The sequence below is a fragment of the Rhinolophus sinicus genome, linkage group LG15, assembly GCF_036562045.2.
Source record: "Rhinolophus sinicus isolate RSC01 linkage group LG15, ASM3656204v1, whole genome shotgun sequence".
NCBI classification, from domain to species: Eukaryota; Metazoa; Chordata; class Mammalia; order Chiroptera; family Rhinolophidae; genus Rhinolophus; species Rhinolophus sinicus.
The window spans coordinates 50077113-50102412 of record NC_133764.1 but is presented as its reverse complement, the minus strand read 5'-3'; the positions used below and the strand labels follow the sequence as shown (position 1 = coordinate 50102412).

Genomic DNA, 25300 nt, shown 5'->3' with positions numbered 1-25300 from the left:
GTGTGAATATAACACAATTTATCCTTTCTACGGTTGATGGGCACTTTGGGTAGTTTCCAGTCTTTGGGCTATTACAAATAGTGCTGCTATTAATACTCTAGAACAAGTATTTTGGTGAACGTTTGTACACATTTCTGTGGAATTCCCGTGGAATTGCAGTCAGTGTATTCATAGGTTCAGCTTTAGTAGATATTACCAGTTTTCCAAAGTGATTTGTACCAATTTACACTACATCAACAATATGTGAGTGGCTTAATATTTCAATCAGCATGTACAATAATGTTGTCCTGTGTTATTTTAGCTAATATGTTCTTTATTCGTATTTTCATTAAAAAATTTAGAGTCTTCACACCGTCATTTTAAGTACATTTGTAGAGAGGTAATGTGACAATCAGGGATGGTGGGGAGACTGTGGCATGACAAGTACATAGGAAAGAGAACTTAAGTACAGAAGGGACAGTGGCTGTCCTGGATAAACAGCTGTGACTCAGAAGTAGCTGCCACTTGAAAATGGAGGCTCAAACTGAGCAAATTTTTTGACATTTTAGTGAGAAGCCAGAAATCCGGATTTTTAAAATTTGGCAATTAACTCATATATTTAGAAATATATGAGTTTTAGCCAGTAAAATTACTGGCCCAACAAAACTTTGTCTGTGGGCTGATGTCCAGCCCTAAAGTTTTCAACCTCGACTAGCCATTAGGCTCTCGCTTTTGGGGTGGGAGTAGGAGGTTGATCTGTAGCAAGTCACCTCCTACTTGCTCTACAGTTGTTAGAGCTTAATTTCCTCTCAGGTCAAAGGGTAAAATAAAAGCCTATCCTTTTGTATAGTGATGGTCAAATGAGATAATTCAGGAGTCCGGGAGTTGTCAAACACTATACAAAGTTAAGTGCTTTTCGCACCTCCTTAATTGTCTTCCGTTGTTGGGCACTTACTCCAAGTATTTGAGGAGTTTTCAGATTCTTACCAGGCAGTTTAAGACGAGATTCCTATGCCTACAAATTTTTAGGAAGTCTTTAGACTCCTGGGGTGCAAGGGGTTAAGAGGAAATGGATTATTAGTAGGGTCTCGCTAATCCGAGAAGTCCAGGACTTCAAATGTGTCTAGAAACGGTACTGAAAGTCACGACATAAAGGAACCAGGCTAGCTGGCCCACCGAAGGCTTGTAGGCGCCTCGAGTAATTGTAGAGCAGAACCTCGAAAGGGGCATCAGCATCCTGTATAACACCTGACCAAAGCTTTGACGGAGCGCACAGAGGAAAACTCTGGGGCTGGTTGGACCCACTCAGGATACCCAGGTAAGGGCGTGTCCTCACGGTGCCGTTAGTCGCTCACTCCAAGTGAGGCCCAGCCGGCGGGGCACCCCGGTCCCGGGAATCAAGCTGGAGGAATGAATTGTCCCACATAAGTCTGCGCCCACAGTGGGTCCAGACTCCGCGCGGGTGAGTCCTACACACGCCGCGCCTCCGCTGCGTCCGGGACCGCCCTGGCGCGCGCGTAGCCCGGACCGCACCAAGTTAGAGGCTCACGCCGCCGCCCGCGCGTTCCGGGACGCCCCCTCCCACCCGAGTGCCACGTGCCGCGCGCCCCCCGCTCCCAGGCCGCGGTGGGACGCCCCCGCCCCCATCGCGGCGCGTAGTGCGCAGGCGCCTCCCCGCGGGTCCGGGCGGCGGCGGGATCCGCTTCGGCCTGGGCTGTAGACTGGCGAAGGCAGCGGCGGCAGCGGCGGCGAAAGAGGAGGAGGAGGAGAGGCGAGGGTGGCGGCGAAGGCGATGGCGACGCGGGGCACATGAGGCGGCGGCCCGCGGGACGGGCCGAGGCCCGGCGGAGAGGGCGGCTCCGGGGGACCCCGCCGCCCGGTGAGGGACGGCCGCAGGGCCGGCTGGAGAGAAGCGAGCTAGGGGCGGGGCCCGGCGTGGGGTGGGGGGGCGAGAGAACTTGTGGGGAGGCGGAGAGGGGCGGGGGAGGACGGGGTCCAGGGTAGAGGGGGTTGGAAGGAGGGACAAGGCGCCGCCAAGAGGTTCCCGCCGAGCCCCGAGGGGCGTCGCCTCCCGCGTCCCGCCGCCGCCCCCGGCGCACCCTCCCGCTTTGTCCCCAATCGCGCGGTTCCCTAATTGGGAGGGAAACGGCTCGGAGGTGGGCCCGGGCCGCGGCGGCTGGCGGGGAGCCCGGGGGACCCTGGGCGCGCACTTCGGCGGCGCTTCGGCGGTGATAGCAACTCCACCGGGCGGTTAAGGGGCGCAGGGCCGCGCCGGGCGCTCCGCGGGCTGGTCTTTGTCTCCGACGCCCGGCCCCTGACATCGCTCCCCACGGCGCCGGTTCGTTGGACTCTTCCCTCTAACATCTGGGCGCCAGGACTCCTGCCTCCCGCGAATGTTTTAGAGAAGATTCAGTGCGGAGACTGGAAGGGGTGAAGCTGGGGCGGGGAGAGGGATAGTCGCCTCTTGATTAACGCGTTTTCTTAACTTAAGATGATTTTTCTCACTTCGTGAAACTTTGGACGACTGTGTATGTGTGTGTGTGTGATTTCTTCTCACTTCGTGAAACTTTGGACGACGGTTGTGTGTCTTGTGTGTGTGTGTGTTTCCTTCCGTTTCCAGATTCAAAACTAAGGGAAGGCGCTAACGCTGTGATTGTGGGCAGTTTTGTGGTTGGCCGCAGCGTTTGGTGCTTTGAGTTGTAAAGATTTAGGGGAATGTGTGGTTTAGAATTATTTTTTCGCGGTTGTGTCTTAGATTGGGATTTCTTTTTCTTTGCGAAATGGGCGAGATCGGTTTTATCATTTGCAGGAATTTTTGTTCATTAAGAAGTAGCAGTGGTACAGATTCTTTGTGCTCACGCTTTATTTTCTTAGCCTCAAGTTGGAATCGAGTAAATCAAGTTGGAATGAGTTCTAGGTAAGCGTTATCTTGTATTCTTAAATTTAAAATTGTCATACATTCGTGTTGTGTATACGTTTAAATGAAAATATGTGAAAGCACTATAAAAATCAAACTACTAATGAAAGGGATTTTAATTCCCTGATGAACAGAGAACAGCACATTTTAAGTACTTTCTATGCATAAAAAGGGATTGATAATGTAATCTTAGGATCAAATCCTTTACCCCCTAAAGAGGTTTTAGGTATTACTATTCAGAATAAAAATGCAGAAAAATAAACTTAATTACAGAGCTTCTGACTAAAAATATTGTGAATTGTGATTATGTTTACTGGGGGGGGTTGGTTTTGTTTTTTGGAATTTAGCATAGAGTTGTATGTTGCAGTTGCTTTGGATTTAAGTGCTGTGTAATGGTAGAATCAAAGAAACGTAAAATAACTTCTGGGTAAAAGGTAAAAAGCTCTGGTAAACAAATCTCTCAGTGTTCTCCAGATCTTTGTGAGCAGAGTATTGTAGGTAAAGGACATTTTGAAGAGAATACATCCAAGTTACATGAAAGTTCTCCTTTTATTAATTGTTCTCATTTGTAATGGTTTAATATTATTTAATGTCTTACACTTCTGTGCACTTTTCCAAAGCATTTCAAACATCCTTTCCAAAAGTCAATGCTTTTAAGCTTCTTTTTAGGTTGTGTGACTTTAGAATTGGTTTTCTACTTGTGCTAGGTAGCCACACAGTTTTCTTTAAAAGGAGCAAAGGACTCCTTTCTATTCAGTTCATGAAGGCAGAATTGAATTTTAGCCTTAAATCCAAAGGATTTAAGAGGGTAACATATTTTGAACAGAACAGTCTTACTTATAAATGCTGTTATCCCTTAATAATTATTTTTTATGCTTATTTCATGATTGTATAACTCAGCCAAAGGGAAGGGATGCAGGGTCTGTCTCTGATTTGCCCACTCTCCTAATTGCTCACCCATCTCCAGGCTCACCTATCAATTCAGTAATTGGGCTCCCAGAATACAAAAATATATAATTAAAATCCAGGGCATCATTCTCTTAATAAATATGTAGTTTGTTCCATGCCTAAATCAAGTGCACAGTGGTAAGTTCCAAAAAGCTGTTTTTTCATTTGAAGTTTGTTCACATTTCAAAATAAATGAGGTGTTCCTTTTGTTATTTGTAATAATCTGGATAGTTAAGTGAAACTGGGACTATAATTACGTATTTTTGAGCTTGTGCTTTTCAGGTAACAAAGAAACGTGTGGTTCCTATCCAAAATATGTGATGATAATTTAGGCAAAGAAAGGATGGGATTCCTTTTTTGCTTTTGTAGACTTCCTTTGAAAATATGTATGAGAAGGTCAATTTTAGCTGATATCATTAACCTGAAACTTAGACGTAGAAAACAATTCTTAACTGTTAATATCAGCTAAGTGCCAACAATTGTTTTTCAAGCATACTGCTATAACTGATGAGCTTAGTTGTGTGGGAGTAAAGACCTATTCTGTTACTCTGTTCAATCTGAGCTTTGGTATTTTCTACAACTCTCCAAGAGTCAATGAATGACCAGTCAATACTGGCTGACTTCCTGAGTATACATCCTTGAGTTTTGCAAACACTGCAGTGGCTGACAGCACTTGGGTTTATCATTCAGACCTGTGGAATGTGTTGCCCCAAGGTTTTTTTTCCTAAGGCAAAGATGAGATCTCTGTAGATAATATTCTATTTCTAAAGAAGTGAAGTAGTCTGGAATGAGTAGAACCCTCAGGTAAACCTTGTTCTTTGAGGCTATATTGTTGTAGCACCAGCACAATTTAGACAAAAGTGTTCTGGTGCCTACACATTCATTCAGTGAACCTTTTCCCCCCCTTTTTCAGTCAAGCACTTACATTACATCTGAACTAGATAGATGGCTGATGATTCAAAAATGAATACGTGGTTTTTACTCTCAAAATGTTTATAGTTTAACATGCCAAAAAGGTTTAGCAATCTGGAAATTATCTAAAAATCTTTGAAACAAATGTGTAGGATTGCAGAATAAGTTTTGATGTTTGTCTCTATAGAAATGAATAAACTTCACACACCCCTATTCTTATCCTCTAATCTCTAAACTGTGTTCAAGTCTCAAATAGTTACAAAGATTATTTTTATCTACGCCTTTGTAGGCTGTATCAGTTTTGACAGAATTTGTTGTTACTTTACAGTTTTGACTGAGTTTATAACATTCCTTTTGGGAAATGTTCAGAGTTAAGTGGATCTGGACTCTATTTTTAGGGAATTCCCTTTGACTCATTCTTGGATCTTGTTTTCCTAATTGCCCATTCAGAGTAGGTGTTTATTTGGATTCACAAATTTCCTTCCTGACATACTCTCTTCTCTTGGGTTCTGATTGTCCCTCCTTGCTCTCTGGCTGCTCCTTCAGGCTGCCCCATCCCTCTCTTCTACCAGATCTTTAACTGATGGTCTTTCTCAAGTCTTGGTTCTTAGTCTTTCTTCATTCCCACTCTAGTTTGATCTATTTTGTGGCTTCAGTTATCATACATGTTTTGAATACTCCCAAGTTTTAATCTGTAGTTCGGGCCCTTTTTCTGATTCCAGCTCACTGTTCAACAGCTCCACGTAGATGTTCGAGGTACTTTAAATTGAGCTGCCCAGACTGAGCCCTTGATCTTGGCTCTAAACCTAGACCTTTTACAATGTACCCTGTTTTAGTAAGTGGCTCTATCAGCAATTTACTGAGGCCAGACTCTTGCCCCATCCTAATCTAGGCCACATTTTCCTAAGTCTACTATAGTCCATTCTAAATCACTTTTGTAAAAAAAATTTATAAAAAGAAAGATATATTTAAGACAGAAAAAAGTAATACTACGGTAAATATTTGCACACCCACCTTGCAGCTTAAGAAATAAAACATTACCAGTACAGTTGAAGTCTTCTGTGTTTCCCTACTTGATTGCATGCTCCCTGCCACCTCCATTGTAGGCGTCTTTACCAGATCAATGTCTGTCTTGGTACCCAGCACTTAGGCCACAGTTCATTTATATATTCAACAATTGTATGAGTGTATACTAAAACTTCTTTTTTATTTGTAGTTGCTGATTATACTGAAGTAACTTAACTTCTGACAAAGCTTTTGTTCTTCTAACAGGAAGCCTCCGTTTATGGTTTTGTTCATTGTTAGTCTTAGATGCCAGTACAGAGTTAGGTCCTTAGTAAATGCTTATTGATACAAATGTATTAATAGTCATGGCCTGATCAATCTTCAGCAGTTTTAATAGAGATAAAAATACAGTGATCATCGGTGGTGTGGTGTACACGGTGGGGACTTGGTAATCAATCACAGCTAGGCTTGGGCAGGCTATCAGATGGAATAAAGAATTTGAAGATTAGGTTTTTTCTTTGATATATTGTAAGTTCCGGTTTTAATTTCTTCCATTTGTTGGGTCAAGTGTCAGTATAATTAATGTCCCAAGAAACCTGGACATAGTATACAGTTATATATTAAGGCTGACGTTGACGGTTTTGTTTTTGAGTATTTCACTTCATTGACTGCTTTAAAATTGTTTTTTGGTGTAGGTAATGTATTACCTAGTACAAAATTCTAAAGGTCTAAAAGGATACCTAGTGAAAAGTAAGTCCTCCTCTATTCTCTTTTCACTCAGTCCACTCATTTCTTTTCTGCCAAAGCAATTACTATTTACCTTTTTTTGTGAATTCTTCTAGAGCTATCCATACATTTAATATTTCACACACACACACGTAAATGGTAGTGTGCTAAACACACTGTTCTGTAATTTGTGTTTTTCACTAATACATCTTGGTTTGTTTCATATCAGTGCAGATAGAGCTGTCTCCTTCTTTTTTACTGCTAGATGTGCTAAAATTTGTGTAACTAGTCCCTTACTGGTAGACTTTTAAATTGTTTTCAGCCCATTATCAACAGTGCTGCAGTGAATATTCTTGTACATTATTTTCTATGTCTGTGAGCATACGTGAGAATTGAAATTGCTAGGTCAAAAGATATGTGCATTTTCAATTTAGATTGATATTTCCGTGTTGTCTCTTAGAGAAGCTATACCAGTTTGCCCCACTACTTCCAGTAAAGCACAAAGAATGCCTCTTTTCTGTACGCCTTCATTGTCAGTGATCTGTTAGCAATATTTTAATCTTTTCAAATTTGATAAATGAAAAGTATTGGTGTAGTTTTAATTTGCAAATCTTTAATTACAAGTGATACTAAATATCTTTTCGTATTTTATTTTTGAAAAGCCATTTTGATTTATTTTTCTGAGAACTGTCTCTTCACAACCATTGCATATTTTTCTATTGAGTGGTCTTTTTGTTATTAATCTGTTGGAGTTCTTTATGTTTTAGAGAATTTGGTCTTTTATTCTAAGAATTGCAAATTTTAAGCATTTAATATCTTTTAAGTTGCGTAGTTTTTTTTTCTTTTGCTTTCCAGAAATTGTTTGCTATATAGAAAAACGTCCATGTTTTCTTCTAACTTTTATGGTTTTGTTTTTAATTTTAAATCTTTGCTCCATCTGGAATTTAAAGATCCGACTTTAATTTTTTCCGGATGGTTACCCAGAGTAGTTCAGTATCATTTATTTCTATAGGTTTGCAATGTTACCTTTATCATACATTAAATTCCCAGATGTATTTGGCTCTTCAGTATTCTGTTCCATTTCATTGATTGTTAATCTTTTTGCCAGTTCCACCTTTTAAAATTAGTATAGCTTTATGATAGATATCTAGAAGAGCTCGTATGCCCTCTACTCTTTCAGAAATTTTCCAACCATTCTGACTATTTTTTTCACTTTAAATTTAGAATCAGTTTATTTGCTTCCAAAGAAATCCTATTGGCATTTTTAGAATTCAAGATGACTTTACATTTTAGATTAAATTAGGGATAACTAATATATGGTGCCTTTTTGTACCCAAGAGCGTGGCATGCTTTAAGTCCAGTTAGTATAACAAGTCCAGTCACTATTTTCAATCTTTGGTTGCAAGGGTTGCAGCCCACCACCCCATGCAGGAATTGAACCAGCAACCTTGTCGAGAGCTCACACTCTAACCAACTGAGCCATCCGGCCACCCCTCTGGAAGGGAATTGAACCAGCAACCTTGCTGTTGAGAGTTTGCGCTGTTTGAGCTCTAACCAACTGTGCCATCAGACCACCCTATTTGTTGCTATTTTAAATGACAACTTTTCTTCAATTACAGTTACATTAGCTTGTATCAACTTTTTTAGAGACTTTCTCTATGGTCTTAAAATTAAACACTAAACCCACATAGTATAGCAAAAACATCGTTAGATCCCGAGTTGTATTTAGGCTTTACAGCTAATTAGTTGTGTGATCTTACGCAGTCATCATGGTCTTTGACATCCCCTTCAGGAAACAAGGATCTTAGTCTTACACTGTGGTGTCAAACAATGGACCACTGCAGAATAGTTGAAAGATAAGCTTAGAATCTGAGCACGGTTTATTGGTGAATTGTGTAAGCAATGTCTTACTAATATGTGTGATCTTTTCAAATGTAAATGTAGGTTATGGTATGATAAGCTACAGATTTATTTTAAGACTTCACCAGTGTATGGTAGTTTTATTTTTATGTGTTTTCTCCAAAGACATAATAAACATGTAACCACTATTATATAAGGCTCCAGAGAAATCTTTTGCAATTTACATAAAGGTCCCCAGACTCTAAAAGTTGGGGATTACTAGTCTAGTCAATCTCTAATGTTTCTTTTACAATTAATAGTGTATTAACCTATGAAACTGCTTGTGGAAGATTTGGATGATAAAGGTGTTTGGTTTTTTCCTTAAGATAATGATTTTTAAGCTTATAATGTCTGAATTGTTAGTTCTTGGGATCTATTTTTAAAAGACCTGATTGACAAGCCTATCTAAATTTGTGCAGAAAATGCTTTAGTGAGAGAGGCAATGTCGTACTTTCTGACAGGGAGTTTGTTGTTTGTGTGTCTAAATCACGTAGCTTGCTTTGACCTCACATTCCAATTCAGTCATAGATGCTCGTGATGAGAGCTTTGTGTTTATTACAGGTGGAGCAGTTCAAGCAGACATGTGCTATTCAGATTCACTTGGGAAGGAAAGCTTTCTTTTGAGTTTGGAAAAATTATTAGGAATTGGAGGAGAGTCTCAGTTTTTTAATTGAGTTGTATATCCTATTGTAGTTGAACTTGGAAAAGAAAAGAGGATGGAAAAATATATTTATGATTTGAAGTGTGTCCTAGGAGGAAAATTATATACATAGCTTGCAAAATATTCTATTTTGATTACCAGTTAATTTTGGTTACTAGTTCAATGAGAAATTTTAAGCAACTGTAGCATCTTGAACCCCAGGTAGAATGAATGCTCTTAATAGTTAGAAGCTTTATTTCCTACTGCTTTTCATTTATTTTGCCTCAGAAAACTGTCGTGTGTTTTTTTACCTTCATTGGTTTGAAATTAACATACATATCCGTGTAGCTTCTTGAGAGAGAAAAATGGAAATGAGATCAGTGCTCATAATAGTAGTCTTAGATTCTTAGATTCCAGTCTTGAAGTAACAGATTATTTTGGTTTAAAAAGTTCATCTATGGCAATATATTAACATTTAGTATTTCATCTTGAGAGATTACATCTTTTGGGTTTGTAGTGAATCTTATGGGCATATTCTTATTCCAACTGAAGAATCCTTGATGTGAAAGGTAGAAAATGAAGTGGAGTGATTAGGACAGGAAGTGTGAGTTTTGTAACATTTTCACGTGTCAAGTAAACACTTAATAGAACTCACTTGTAATGGACAATGGTAAGTTATTGGTGGCTGTTTTAATAATCAATTTATCAAATAAAGGTCACTCCTTCCAAATACTCAATATCAGACACTCAATAACCAGCAGGTAGCAATGGCAACAATTATGTATTTCAAGGAAATACTGGGTATGTTAATTTTCTGTGTTGCTTTTGGACCATTTTATAATGAGTCTCTCAAGAATTGAGAAGAGCAGCATTATGATACTAATAAGTTGCTGTATAAGACATCATGTCAGAGCACTACTGTCTTTTGATACATCCTGACAAATTAAGAATTACCCTCTAGACTCATCATCCTGTATTTTAATCTGGAGTATAATTTTATATAAGTTCTGTCTTGGACCTCCTTATGCAAGAGGGTGTAATAACTGTACTAGAGATTCTATGAGATGTTAACATTTTTGTGATGTATCCATTACTTAACTAGGTCTTTATGAATGTATGCAAATATAATGAAATTTGTACCCCGACCTACTTTTAAATTTCTCTCGGGGCTTTTGCTGCATAGTAAAGCTTTGCCAACTCCATTATTACATGCTTATTGTAGAAAATACTGAAAAGCAAATTGTCCATAAGCCATTGTTAATGTTGGTATATTTCTACTCAGACGTATTATTTTATTAGGCTTTTTTGTTTGTTTGCTTGTTTCTGTCTCTTTGTTACATATGAGCATTTTCCCACATAATGAACTAATCTTTAAAAACAGGCCACAAGTTGGCAGGCATTTTTCAGCCAGTAAGATCTCAATATTATTTAAGTATTTTTTCTGTTAGTTGTCAATATGAAAAAAAAAGGAGACAGGTAGGAGTGTAACTTGATGCACCCCCTTTGGAAAAGTACTGACCTACTAAAGCTGACATATACAAGCCTATGACTAGCATTTCTGCTTCTAGGTGTGCAGCAGAAATGCATACATACGTTCACCAGAAGACGTATGTGGAATGTTCATAGTAGCTCATTCATAACAGCCCCAAACTGGAAACTGCTCTAGTACCAATCAGCAGTGAATGGATAAACTGTGATATATTCACAGAATGGCAATATAATAAAGCGGAGAAAATGAACAGATTAGAACTAAATGCAACAGATGTTGAACAAAATAAATCAGCCACAAAAGAGTATATTCTTTATGATTCCAATATAAGAGAGTCCATTCTGTACGATTCCATTTATATAAAGTTCAAGAACAGGTGAAACCAGTGGGTATCAGTGTGGTGTGACACTGTTCTCCAAGGGCCATTTGGCACAACTGAAAGGCCAGCGATGCTGCAAAACATCCTACAATGCACAGGACACTTCTACAACAGAGAATTATCCAAAATGTCAATAGTGCCAAAGCTGGCCCTGGGCTAAACTAATCTGTGCTGTTAGAGTAAGGATGGTGGTTTCATGTATGAAGGGGCATAATTGTGGCTCTGGGTGGTCGGTAATGTTTTGTTCTCGATTTCAGTGCTGGCTACATGGGTGTGTTCAGTTTGTGAAAATTCTTTAAGCTGTACACTTAACATTTGTGCACCTTTCTGTAGGTAGTTTAGACTTCAATCAAAGTACCAAAAAATCCAACTTCACATAAAAATCCAGGTTGAAGACTTCCTTCGAAAGATACGACAACCTGGTAGCTCCCTCAGCTGTAGCGAATAGGCAGTGGGCCCCTCCCACCCCCCTTCGTTGCTGCTTGTGTTCTCCAGGCCTCACTTTCCTGTTTCAGTTACTATATCACCTCACTGGTATTTAGACATTTTAAAAATGTCTTAAACAGCTTTATTGAGATAGAATTCACATACCATACAGTTCACCTGTTTAAAGTATCCAATTCAGTGTTTTTAGTATACCCACAGGGTTGTGTAGCTATCACCACAATCTAATTTTAGAATATGTTTGTTCCCCCCAAAAGAGAGTTAATCCCTATTAGCAGTTACTCGCCGTTCCCCCCATCCCTAGGCAAGCACTAATCTTTTTGTCTCTATATAATTGTACACATTTGAATTTTGTGATCTCTGTTCTAAAATAAGGTTTATAATGGTTGTACAATATTTCATCATACAGGTTAGCTCATAAGTTATGTAAAATTATTTTATTGGGCGTTTATTTAGGATAAGTTACCAGATGGTGGAATTACTGATCAAAGGATATAAACATTCTCCAGTTCCTGCTAACTATCATCATAATGCCTTCCAGAAAGATCGTCCCATACCATCCTCACCATCAGTGTTTTTTTGCAAATTTTGTATTGTGAACCTAGTCATGTTTGCAATTAGTATTTATTATCCATTTTATCTTAGCTATGTTGTTTTCCTAGACTGACTGTTGTTCGGACAGTTGGTTAGGCCTAAGCTTAAGCTGTTTTGGACACGTGTGCCAGCACTGCCCTTTTTTACATGAAGACAGCACCACTTAAGATGCACTGTGAATGAATGCATCATCCCAGGTTCCCCGTACTTCTCCAGCTGGTTCCTGAAGGTTCTTGTGTTCAAATTAGAATGGCTGTTTGCCAGCATAAATTGACACTTCACCCCACGGTGGTGTATTCTGTTTCTTTGTTGGTTAATAGAGCCAAGATTTCAAAACACTTTCTTTTCATTAGGTTTTATAATTTGATTCACAATAAATTATACTTTGTGTTTCTCAAATATTGTCCATAGCCAAGAGCTCTTTTGAAAACCAAGTTGTTTTCATGTTTGTAATACATAAATTACTGTTTGCTAGTTAGCTGCCATAATGCTTAGAAATTGTCACTAGCTACTTATTAAACATCTATTATCGCTCATGCAGAATTAACGTCCACTTAAAATGTTCCAGTTAAACAAAACGTCATTGTAAACCCTTTAATTGATTTCTTGTCTCTGCACATAAAGCAGTCTCATTCAGGAGTGAGGCACTAGCACCATCCTTAGTGGATTGCTCAGCTCATGATCTAGGATGCCCAGATAGTTAATATTTAGTGAGTCAGTGCTGAGACTTCTTAGTCTAACCACAGATTTTCTGGGATGACTGTTTGGGAAATGCCTTCTTGAAAATTTGATGTCTTACTCTTGTTTCATTTCACTGCCATTAATTTGTTGGTTGTTTTATGAATTTTGTGTTTCCTACAGTGCTTTTCATCAAATGTTAATAGAAGGGACTTAAGAAATCATCTAATCTGATATTCTCCACTTATTCCACAAATGAAAAATGGTAATACTTGTTCCCAAAGCATCCATTAGAATCTTTTGGCTCCTAGTTCAGTGCTTGCTCTGCCTCAGTTTCACAAAATTCAGAGTTGGGAATCACTTTCTTAGAACATTAATTTTAGTTTATCCTGGATTTTGTGTTTACTTAGAAAAGAAATTAAGATTTTAAAATGTGGTTGGTCTACCTATTGTAGGTTTTAGATTTGTTGCTTTTTTTTTAATTAGAAGGAAATTAAAACTTGACTCTGACCCATTTGGACTTGATTTTTGCATTTGCAAAACATTAAGAATAGCACTACCTACTTAAAATTTTTTAATTTCCTGATTATTATAGTTTAGTGAGCATTAAAAATTGACAGGGGACAAGTTATAGTTTGTTTTCAGTTGTTGATCTGAAACCCTTGGGAGCTTTTTTCACAAGAGTCTTTTAGAGACACTTTTCCAAATATATATATATGAAAGTGATATTTTTGGATTAATGGTATTTTTATGCCCAAGATTATAATAAAGGGATTGTAATGGAAAAAATGAATCAGATAAACTGGAAAGGAAAGCATTTCCCTGTAGAGTCAGTACACTGTAAAATATGTTTAAACTTGAACAGATGATTTCAGTTAACTTCCTCTAGTTTTCTGTTGCATAGCATCTGTAACTACATTAAATACCTCTGGAATACAACTGTAGTTTTTGGAGTATTTGTGAATTTCCTATAAACTACTAGATTGCAAACTTCCTGATGTTAGGTAAATACTGCGTGAATCAATTTTAGTCTAAAACCTTATTATTACGATAAAATATACATAAGATAAAATTTATCATTTTTATCATTTTTAAGTATGTAGTTAGTTCTGTGGCATTACGTACATTTACATTGTTGTACAACCATTACCATCATCCATCTCCAGAATTTTTTATCTTCCCAGCTGAAACTCTGCACCCATTAAACATTAATTCCCCATTCCTTCCAGCCCCATATAAGTAGAATAGTATACTTATCCTTTTGTGACTAACGTCTTTCACTTAGCATGTCTTCGAGGTTCATCTATGTTGTAGCATGTGTCAGAATTTCCTTCCTTATAAGGCTGAATGATATTCCATTGTATGTGTGCACTGTTTTTGTTTATCTATTCGTCTGTCAGTGGACATTAGGTTGCTTCCACCCTTTGGCTCTTGTGACTAATACTGCTATGAATATGGTGTACAAATATGTGTTGGCCTCCCTGCTTCGTTTTTTTGGAAGTAGAATTGCTAGATCCTATGGTAATTCTGTATTTAAAATTTTGAGGAAATCTTAACCATACTTTTTCTACAGTGGCTGTACCATTTTACATTCCCACCAGCAATGCACACGGATTCCAATTTTTCTGTAGTTCTATCAACATTTATTATTTCTCTCTCTCTCTCTCTCTTAAATAAGTGTGGTTTTATTTGCGTTTTCCTAATAATTAGCGATAGTCTAAAACGTCTTATAGTTTAAATTGACAGCTTATACTTTTTAATTCATAGGATTCGTCTCTTTCCCTTCTCTGAGTATTTTCACATTTTGTACTTTCATACCATTCATTGTATTCTGTCCTGAAGTATGGTTAGCCCCAACCTTGTTTCTTAAAAAATATATTAAAATCATTGGTGAGGGAGTGAGGAAATCAGCACACTCATACTCTGGTAGTGGAAATATAAATCGCAGTATGTTGGAGGGGTAATTTGGTAATACATATCAACAGCTATAAAATTTTGGGGAGGGTAATGGGCAAAATTTCTTAGCACACACAAAACATTTTTTCACAATTCATACAGCTGTTGACCCAGCAATTCTCTTAGAAATTTACCCTAAATCTATAATTGGGGATATGTGCAAAGTTGTAAGTATTGTAGCAAACTATTTTAGACAAGTAAAGTGTCTAACTACAGATGGATTACATTCTGATTCAGTGGACCTGGGAGTGAGAGTTGGGGAAGTGGGTCCTGGTAACCGGCATTTTCAACATGCGCTCTGGATAATTCTGATGAAGCTGGTCTGTGGACCACATGTGAGGAGCACTTACTCATTACTTTCACGTGCTTTAATTTCAGGTCCCATGGGGTGCTAAGGCTCTCTGCAAACTGGTCTTTGACTCTCCTGTTCAGCCTTCTCTGCAGCTGCTTCCCAAACGTCCTCCATCATGTTCCAGTCTGAGAGCCTTGTGCAACTTTTCACTCACCCCATTTTCTCCATCTGCCTTTCCACCCCAGCTCTGCCTGGTGAAACCATAACCCATTCTTCAGAGACCCACTTGTCTTCTGCAGTAAGCGTATACTTTTCCCCCTCAGCTTTATGGAGATATAATTGACAGCTTATACTCTTTAATTCTTAGGAATTTGTTTCTTTCCCTTTTCTGAGTATTTTCACGTTTTGTACTTTCATGCTATTTATTGTATTCTGTCCTGAAGTATGATTTTATTAGTGAACATATTTTGTATTTTCTACTTACAAATTCATTCAACTCTTCTGTTTAATATAGGGAACATTACTGAGTGCTTTTTGTGTCCTGGGCAGCATGCTGGGCGCTAGGGGCTCACAGAATTTTTTTTTTTTAAAAAACATGGACTTTCCCCTCAAAGAACTAATATTCCAGCAGAAGCAGCCATACCACTAACCTTGATTTGATAGAGGAAGTCCTGATGTTGGTGGAATCCAAAAATTATGGACTGTTCTGGAGAGCAGTTTAATTGAGGAGGTCAAGGAAATTTGAGGTGACCTTTGAGCTAGATTTTAGAGGATGAAAATTTTTCCAGGCAGGAGGCAGTGGAAAGACAATTTAAAGTGGGGAAAAGAAAAATCAATGAGCAGAGATTCAAATTTATGAAATCACTCAGTGAATAGTTGTTCTAAATGCCAGGGGTACAAGAACAAAGGCCTTGCTTAAATTCTGTTGGGGTGACAGATAATGAACACATTAACAAATGTGTTAGGTAATGTTCAGTGCTCAAGGAAAAGGGCAGGGGCAGGTCGTAGAGAGTGACGGAGGGACGTCATTGCAGGTGGGTGGGCAGGGAAGGCCTCCCTACCGGAGGGAGAGCAAAGTAAGAGCGTGTGCGGGGGAAGTGGGTTTAACGGTGGGAAACAACCAATGCACATGTGCAGATGTGTAGTGTAAATGGATGTAAATATGATAGTTTAAAATTTGAAGTAAAACTAACATTTTTAATAAAACGTTTCATTTTTGAAAAATATTTAAGTTATTTTTAACTTCAAAACGTCTACAAAAGAATTTTTTACAAATCTCAAGCAGCCTATTCTGTAGGGCATGGAATGTCTTTAGGGGTATTTCCTTTAAAAAGACAGTATATTTGGTTCAAAAAAACAAAACAATATTAAAAGATATATGATCAAAATCTCGATCCTACCCATCCTCCTGAGTTTCCTCCCCCACTTTCATTATTTTTTTAATGTAGCCTTTATACAGATAGGAACAGAAACATAGATTTTTTTTCTCCTTCTGTAAAAGGCACATACTATATGCACTTGTATTCCCTGCTATTTTCACTAATTAAATGTCTTGGATATCTTTTTTTTTTTTTTTTAAAGATTTTTTTTTATTGGGGAAGGGGAACAGGGCTTTATTGGGGAACAGTGTGTACTTCCAGGCCTTTTTTTCCAAGTCAAGTTGTTGTCCTTTTAATCTTAGTTGTGGAGGGCGCAGCTCAGCTCCAGGTCCAGTTGCCGTTTTTCTAGTTGCAGGGGGCACAGCCCACCATCCCATGCGGGAGTCGAATCGAACTGGCAACCTTGTGGTTGAGAGGACGCGCTCCAACCAACTGAGCCATTTGGGAGCTCAGCAGTAGCTCAGCTCAAGGTGCCGTGTTCAATCTTAGTTGCAGCGGGCACTGCCCACCATCCCTTGCAGGACTCGAGGAATTGAACTGGCAACCTTGTGGTTGAGAGCCCACTGGCCCATGTGGGAATCGAACGGGCAGCCTTCGGAGTTAGGAGCATGGAGCTGTAACCGCCTGAGCCACCGGGCCGGCCCCTTGGATATCTTTTTAATACAAAGAGAACATTCCTCATTTTTTCCAACCACATGGTATTCTGTTGTGTAAATAGACCATAGTACATTTAACCATTCCCTTGACAAGTGGACATTTGAGTTGTTTATAGAAACAGTGCCATCGTGTGATTATTCCCAAAAGTTTGATGACTGGGTTAAAGGACATTTGTAGTTTTGTTAGGTATTGCCACATTGCCACCAGAGACTGTACCACTCCATCAGCAATGTATGAGAATGTCTGTTTCTCCACAGCTTCCCCAATTTTTGGATTTTTGCCAATGTAACAGAATTATATCTTAAAGTAGTTTGTTTTATTATTGAGATATAATTCTCATGCCTTAAAATTCATCTTTATAAAGTGTACAGTTCAGTGGTATTTAGTATATTCCAAGGTTGTGCAACCAACATCTCCACTGTCTAATTCTAGAACAGTTTTATCATCCCCAAAAGATATGCTGTATAAAGGCACGTCCCATTTCCCATAGCCCCGGACAACCACTAATCTATTTTCTGTCTCTATGGCTTTGCAATTCTGGACATTTCATATAAATAGAATCGTACAATATGTGGCTTTTTTGTGTCTGACTTCTTTCACTTAGCATTGTTTTCAAGGTTCATCCATGTTGTGCATCGTTTTAAAGAGGAATTGGTATTTGTTTTCCTGTGGATTATCTGTGTATCCCTTGCCAATTTTCTAGTGGAGTTTTGGTAGTTTTTTTGTTTTTGTTTTTAACTCTATTAGGGAGATTAGCTCTTTGCCTATAAAAGAGTTACTGAAAATTTTCTCTCCAGTTCAATGTTTTTCAGTATTGCTTATGGTGTTTTTTTGGTTTGTTTTTAACCATGGAGACACTCTTTTTTGTAGTCAGATTCATCTTTTTCTTTTCTTTCCATTTCCAGAGTTATATCAGATATCAGCTATGTTTTGTTCTAACACTTTTTATGGTTTCAGTTTTTACATTAAACTACTTTATTTGGGGATTATCTAGATATCTGATGTGAAGTATGAATTCTCCTTTTATCTTTTTTGCCAGGTGGTTATCCTGTTGCCCAAACACTGTTAATTAAAGTCAGTCTTTGCCCCACTGGTGTGAGGAGCCACCTCTCACCAGTGGCCTTTCAGCAAAGGAGTAACATATCCATTTTAGAGAGAGAATTCTAGTGCAGGGAGATGTAGGAGACATGCTCAAGCAGGGAGAAAGTAGACTGGGTATTGGTTTAAACCTTTAAGTGTTTTTTAAAAAGTTTTTGTTCTACAGTGTTAATACATAAATTTTGTTTTCACCAAATTGGGATAATTCTGTTTTGTATTCTACTTTTTCAGTTACTACATCATGAGCATTTCCCTAAATTTTTGAATTTATTTATTGAACGGATAGATACTTATTGAGAACTTACTACCATTTGGCTGTGGGGTTTTAGACACTGGGAATAAAAAAAAATCCTGTTCTCATAGGGCTTACATTCTATAAATTATAAAATATACAATCAAAATTATGTATATATTATTTGAGGGTTAAGTGCTATAAAGAAAATTGAAGCTGAGTAAAGGGTCTAGAGGATGACAAATGTTAACTTAGAGGGAAGTGGTCTGGGGGAAAGTCTCATTAAGGAGGTGACTTTCGAGCAAAGACTTGAATAAAGTGAGGAAGAGTCCTGCCAGTATCTATGAAAAGAGTATTCAAAGCAGTGAAACAGCAAGTGCAGAAGTCTTGAGGCCAAAGCCTGGCACGTTTGGTATGAGCTGAGGAATAGCGAGGGTGCAGGTATTCCGGAATCAGAATGAGCAAGAGGCAGCGTGGAAGGAGATGAAGCCAGAAAGTGAACTGGCAAAGGATGTTTACACTGTGGTAAAGATTGTAGGTTTTATTCCTAGCGAGTTTTAAGCAGAAGAGGGACATGATCTGACATAATTTCTAAAAGCTTTACACTGATTGCTTTTTTGGAGAATAGATTTGAAAGGAATAAGAGCATAATCTCAGGGACCAGTTAGAAGACTTTGGCTTTTACAGTAATCTTGGGTAGAGATGAAGGTGGCTTGGATTAGAATGGTAGCAAGTGTCGGTGGTAAGAAGTGGCTGAACTGTGGATATATTTTGAAGATAAGATTTAACAGGGTTTGCTGATGGTTTGGCTGTGAAGTGAGAAAAAGAAGTGAGGTTGACTTGAGGTTTGGCCCTGAGAAACTGTACTGACTGGTGGAGCCATTTACTGAGATTGGGAACACTGAAGATGGGGTAGGTCTTTGGAGGATGGGGGATGGCTTTGGGGGATGTTAAAGTTCAGGTGCTTAGCAGCCATCCAAGAGAAGCAGCTGGATTTCAGGTCTGAAGTTCAAGGGAGATGTTGGAGTAAATGGGATATCATTTATAGCTGGAATTCTAGTGGAGGAACCAGCAAAGAACACTAAAAAGGGTAGGCTAATAAGACAGGATAAAAATCAGTGTGTGTATTTATAAGTTTGGAAAAGGACAAGTGAGACTGAACTAGACACTGGAAAATAATAATGAGGAGAGAGTATAATAATATCAGGGAGGCCAAGTGTAAAAAAGAGTATTTCAAGGAGGAAGGAAGGAGTGATCAGTTGTATCAAATATGGCTTAAAAGGTTAAATAGGAGAATTAATCATTGCATTTGGCAGTTAGAAGTTATCAGTGGCAAGGGTAGCTTCGCGAGTTTGGGAACATGAAGGCTCATTGGTGGGTGCTGTTCCGTCATGTGGATGTTACCATGGTTTATTCACCTCTCGTCATCATCAGTGATTAGTAATTCGGGTAGTTTTCATCAGGTAGTTTTCAATTCTTCAGGTATTTCCGATACCCAGATCCAGATGTATTTGAGAGCATCATGAAGTTGGCTTATTGGATATTGGAGTTAAGATAATATAGCATAGCAAAACTAGAAGACTCGGGAGTTAAACTAACCTGTTGAACCAACCTGTGCCAGTAGCTCTGACTTGCACCAAGTTGCTTAACTTTTCTGTACCTGTTTCTTATCTAAAAGATAAGATTTTGTGAAGATTAAAATAAATGAGTACCCAGGATAGTTCTTGGCCACATACTTGTTTAGTAAATTCTAAATGGTTGGTTGTTTTATAGGGAAAGCAAGGATTGCTTTCTTTAAAAAGTCACAATGCTGTTAATTGATAATGGAAATGTAGGTGGTAAATTTTAGGGATGGAAGGGAAGAAGAAAAGAAAATTAGTTCTTTTGGAATATGTTCCGATTGGTAAGACATCCATGTGAAGATTTTTTTCAGTGATAAGAAACCATAAGGGACGATAGCTAAATCTTAGTGATTTCTAATTTAATTCCATTGTGATCAGAGCACATACTTTGTATGATTTTATCATTTTAAATGTAGGTTTTTGTTATGACCCAAAATATGGTCTAGATCAGTAAATGTTCTCTGTGTCCTTTAAAAAATTGTAAATTCTTTCTGCTGTTGGGTGGAATGTACTCTGTCAGTTTACTTATTAAAGTGGTGGATAGTATTGTTTCTTTTATATGCTTACTAGTTTCTACTTGTTCTATGCATTATTGAGTGAGGGGTGTTGAAATCTCCTACTATTAATTGTGGGCTCATCTATTGCTTCTCTTAGTTCTATCAGTTTTTGCTTCATATTTTTGGAGCTCTGTTAATATGTGTATAAACATTTAGGAATTTTATGTCCTGTTGATGAATTATTGTGAAAGGACTTTCTTTATTTCAGGTAATATTCCTTGCTCTGAAATCTGTTTTGTCTGATATTAATATCGTGTTTCTCTGAAAATAAGACCTAGCCGGACCATCAGCTCTAATGCATCTTTTGGAGCAAAAATTAATATAAGACCCAGTCTTATTTTACTATTAAAACCTGGTCTTCCATAATTTTACTATAACAGATAATGCTGTTATTTTACTATAAGACCAGGTCTTATATTAATTTTTGCTCCAAAAGACGCATTAGAGCTGATGGTCCGGCTAGGTCTTACTTTCAGAGAAACAGTGTATATAGTTATTCCAGCTTTCTTTTGATTACTATTAGCATGTCACCTACATCTTTGCCCATATTTTTGCTTTTAATCTCTTTGTGGCTTTTACATTTAAGTGGGTTTCTTATAGTAGTTGGATCTTGTTTATTTAATCCAGTCTGGCAGTCTCTGCCTTTTACTTGGAATGTTTAGACCATTTACATGTAACGTGATTGTTGATATGGTTGGGTTTAAATATACCATCTTCCTATTTGTTTTCTCCTTGCCTCATCTATTTTTTATGATTCCACGTTACCACCTTTGTTAGATTACTAGCTACTATGTTCCCCCAAAAATAAGACCAGGTCTTACATTAATTTTTGCTCCATTAGGCCTTATTTTCAGGGGGTGTCCTAGTTATTCTTGTACAACAATCTCCATTTATTCAAATTCAGTCATGTCATCTTCTTCTGGAACATCATCATAATGTACTAAATGTGTCCGTCTGGCTGACGATCTTAACTGGGCTTATTTTTGGGAAACACCGTATAACATTGTTTTGTTAGTTTAGTGCTTGATTTAGGGTTTCCTGTATCCACCCTTAATTTATCAGTCTGTTCAAGTAGTATTAAACCACTTCTTGTGTGGAATAATAACTATACAACGGTATATTTCCATTTCCTCTCAGCCTTTTGTGGTATTGTTTTCATACTTTTATTACCTCTATCTAAAATCCCACAGAGTGTTGCTGTTTTTGCTTTAAATAACCAATTATCTTTTTAAAAAATGCTTAACATAAGAAAAGATGTCAGATGTCTTTTATATTTATGGTTCTTTATTCCCTTGTATAGATTTAAATTTCCATCTAATGTCATTTTTTGTTTGCCTGAAAGGTTTCTTTTAACATTTCTTGTGCTGGCTGGCTGAGGATGACTTATGCCAGCTTTTGTATGTCTGAAAAATTCTTTATTTCATATTGTTTTTTAAAACAGCTTTTTTGAGATATAATCGACATAACCACAAATTGCACATTGGGGCTCCCAGTACAGTTGAGGGGACAAGATTAAAAATTGTAGCAGCCCCAATAGTAATGGGAATGATGGTATTTGCCTTGAGGCCAGGCATAGCGAGCACTTCATAGGTAATACCATCTGCGTAGCCGTCCTTTAGCAAGTACTATCATCTCAGACTTGTGTACCCTCAGCTGAATTTACCAACTTCTCTAGTCCCTATTCTCAATGCCCAAATAAGTTATCCTTAATTAAATAATTTTTATTGAAGATACCATTTTTCTATTTTTATTCTTCCCTCCCAATTGCCAAGAAACCTTTTTGGTTTTGCATTTTAACTTTCAATTCTAATTCTATATATGTAAGATCTTAAACTCTAAAATTTCTCCTTTTGATCTTTGTGAATTTATTTTATTATTTGGCTAAACTTTCATCCCAAAGAATAGGAGGCAGTCCCCTTTTCTGTGTCCGTATGGAACCTGCACCTAGTTCTATCTGTAAAGTAATTCTTTACTAGTGGTTAAGAGCCCAGATTCTGGAGCAAGACAGGCTGATTTCAGATTCTGGCTTCACCACTTAATAACTGGAGCATCTTAGGTCAATTTTATAAACTTGCTGGATCTCATTTCTTCATCTTTAAAATGGGCCTAATTATTTAATCTACTCCCTGAGATCATCCAAATAATGTGCTTTACATTTAATCTCCAAAAATCCTATGAATTCTATTTTACAGAAAAATGAAGTGAACTTTGACTTGATCCTGTTAGGATATAATTAATAGAAAACTTCAAATATAAAGAATTGGGGAGGGAATTACATAATGTATTACCATATTGAAGCCAACTAATTTTTTTAAATTTTATTTTCTAGTGCAAGACAAGGTAGATTTGTAACTTTAGTTATTTGGAAAATAGACTAAAAATAGCACATTTGGTTTCTGTCCAATAAATGTTATATAAGCAAACATGATTTTCTTCTGAGAGAGAGAGAATCCTTTCGAATTATGGGCTACTGTGAATTACAGTATTCTTTATTTAAAAAGCCATTCTTGAAAGAAAAACTTTTCCAACTTTTAATTTATTCAAGAAATTGACTGATGTGAGTACATAAAATGATAAAATTTGAAGGAAGACAATCAAATAAGATGTTTATATTAGATGTCAGATGGTTAATATGTGTACTATATTAAGAATACATTCTGCAGCTAAATCAGCAAAAGGATAGAAATAGTCCACAAATAGAGGGGAATATGGAGGACGTGTATCCTGCTGTATTAAAAACATACAAATTGACATAATTTTGAAATACCATTTTGCATCTAGTAAAGTAGCATAACAGACAATGCTGATAAAGTTGAGGTGAAATTGTAATCATTTGTTACCAGGCATTGTAAACTGTTAGCACCTTTTTAGAAAATTGAATGACAATTAATGACAAATATAAACCACGCAGGTTTACATTTCCTGGACCTAATAATACCACTCCCTAGAATTTGTCTATGCATACATTCAACCAAAGCTTAAAGGTATATGCAGGAAAATATTGAGTATAAAAGTACATATAAATCAATTAAGGCTTTCCTAATTATCAAAAAAAAAATTGGGGGTGTTTTAAAAAATAAAAAACTTATTTAAAAAATCAAATTGGGTGTTTGGCATTCCTCCATCTCTTACCAGCACCTGTCACATGTTCCCATGTCACTTTCCATTCATAGACAGAGTGTGGAATTGGTTTTTATTGTTTTCATGAAAGCCATTCACAGGTTAATTGCCCGCTGCTCTGTAACCACATCTCTTTTCCTGAAGCAGGGAAGAAGCAGGGTAGCCAGAGAAGACGATATCCTGAATCTTAGGCTTCTGATAGCAGAGCAAAAACAATAGTTCAGAAAAAAGGGAGCTTCAGTGGAGCAAGAACACAGCGAGACCACACTTGGCAGTAACATGATCTGCTTCAAAATGTCAATTCCCTGTCCCACCATTCTACTCATTTCATTTTTCCCCTCTCTCCCTCCCCCGTCCTTCCATTTCACCCCCCATCTCATTGGAGTAAAGATACTCTATGACATTTAAGCTGTTCTCTTGATGCTTACAAGGAGAGGAAGGGGATTTGGAAGGGGAAGAGTATCAGAGAAAAACCTACTGAGTCCTCAGTAGATCAAAGCAGTGGTGATGCTGTCACTGAGTTTAGGAAGCCCATGCTTATTTTTTATTTATTTATTTATTTATTTATTTATTTATTTATTTATTTTAAAGATTTTATTGGGGAAGGGGAACAGGACTTTATTGGGGAACAGTGTGTACTTCCAGGACTTTTTTCCAAGTCAAATTGTTGTCCTTTCAATCTTAGTTGTGGAGGGTGCCGTTCAGCTTCAAGTTGTTGTCCTTTCAGTCTTAGTTGTGAAGGGCGCAGCTCAGCTCCAGGTCCCGTTGTTAGTTGCAAGGGGCTCAGCCCACCATCCCCTGCAGGAGTTGAACCGGCAACCTTGTGGTTGAGAGCCCACTGGCCCATGTGGGAATCGAACCGGCAGCCTTTGGAGTTAGGAGCACGGAGCTCTAACCGCCTGAGCCACCGGGCTGGCCCAATTTATTTTTTATTTTTTATTTTTTTTAAATCTCAATACAGATGCAGCTGCTTTCTTTCTGTAAGCATTTGAATCTGTAAATCACCTCTTGTGGACACGGGTGTCCCAGTGACTGAGAGCCAGCTGTTGGGTGTTTTAACTAAACAGCCTGCGCCTAGTTGGCTACTCAAATCGCAGTGAGAGGTGTTGGCTCTTCCAGGGAACAGAGCACGCAGGGTGAGGGTTTGCACAAGGCCTTTGGTGACCCGGTTTGAATTTGTTGCGATTTTCTGCTTCGGCTTTTTCCTGTAGGTGCCAGAGTTTATCTAGTTAAGATTTTTCACAAATGACTCATCTTCCTGTCATATTTTCTTAGACTACAATGACTTACGAATCTTTGGGTCACTGTTACGTAGTTTCTCCTAGCACACATATTGGGAGGAGAAAACAGTGATATTCAAACTCAAGCCTGTTTCCATCTCATGCTGACTGATTTCTGTGGTACCTAGAAAACTGTTTCTTCCTGAAAATGACATTTTAGTGATTCATTGTTTTCTGTGGGAGGAAGCTTATGACCTTTTCTTTTTCCTCTTCCAGAGGGAATCTGGAAAAGTTGTAAGCAAAACATCATTTCTCTAAGAAAATTTTGGATAACAGAAGTTCTGCGTAACAGGTAAAGTGTATTTAAACTTCTTTAGTGATGCTGATAATCATCTCTAATCTGCAGAAGTAAACTGGGAGGGGGAGAAAGGAGAAAAGCTACGTGGACTTAGTATCAGAGGTTGCATTAGGGATTTTATATGCATTACCTTTTGGTTTTTGCCAGGATTCTGGGCATAGTTCTAAGAACCTCAGAATAAAACTATCTTTCCAAATGC

The 25300-nt window shown here is 38.1% G+C and overlaps 1 protein-coding gene across 8 annotated transcripts in view; it reads left to right on the top strand.

Moving 5' to 3' along the window:
• The first annotated feature begins 1531 nt into the window (after positions 1-1531).
• GJC1 (gap junction protein gamma 1) overlaps positions 1532-25300 on the top strand; it is a 30192-nt gene continuing 6423 nt past the window's right edge. Inside the window, exons 1-3 of one of the 8 annotated variants that reach the window (XM_074319628.1) lie at positions 1532-1858; positions 2854-2896; positions 25020-25095. The gene's annotated coding sequence lies outside the window, so the exon portion shown is untranslated. The other 7 variants (XM_019752279.2, XM_019752274.2, XM_019752275.2 and 4 more) reach the window with 7 other exon arrangements.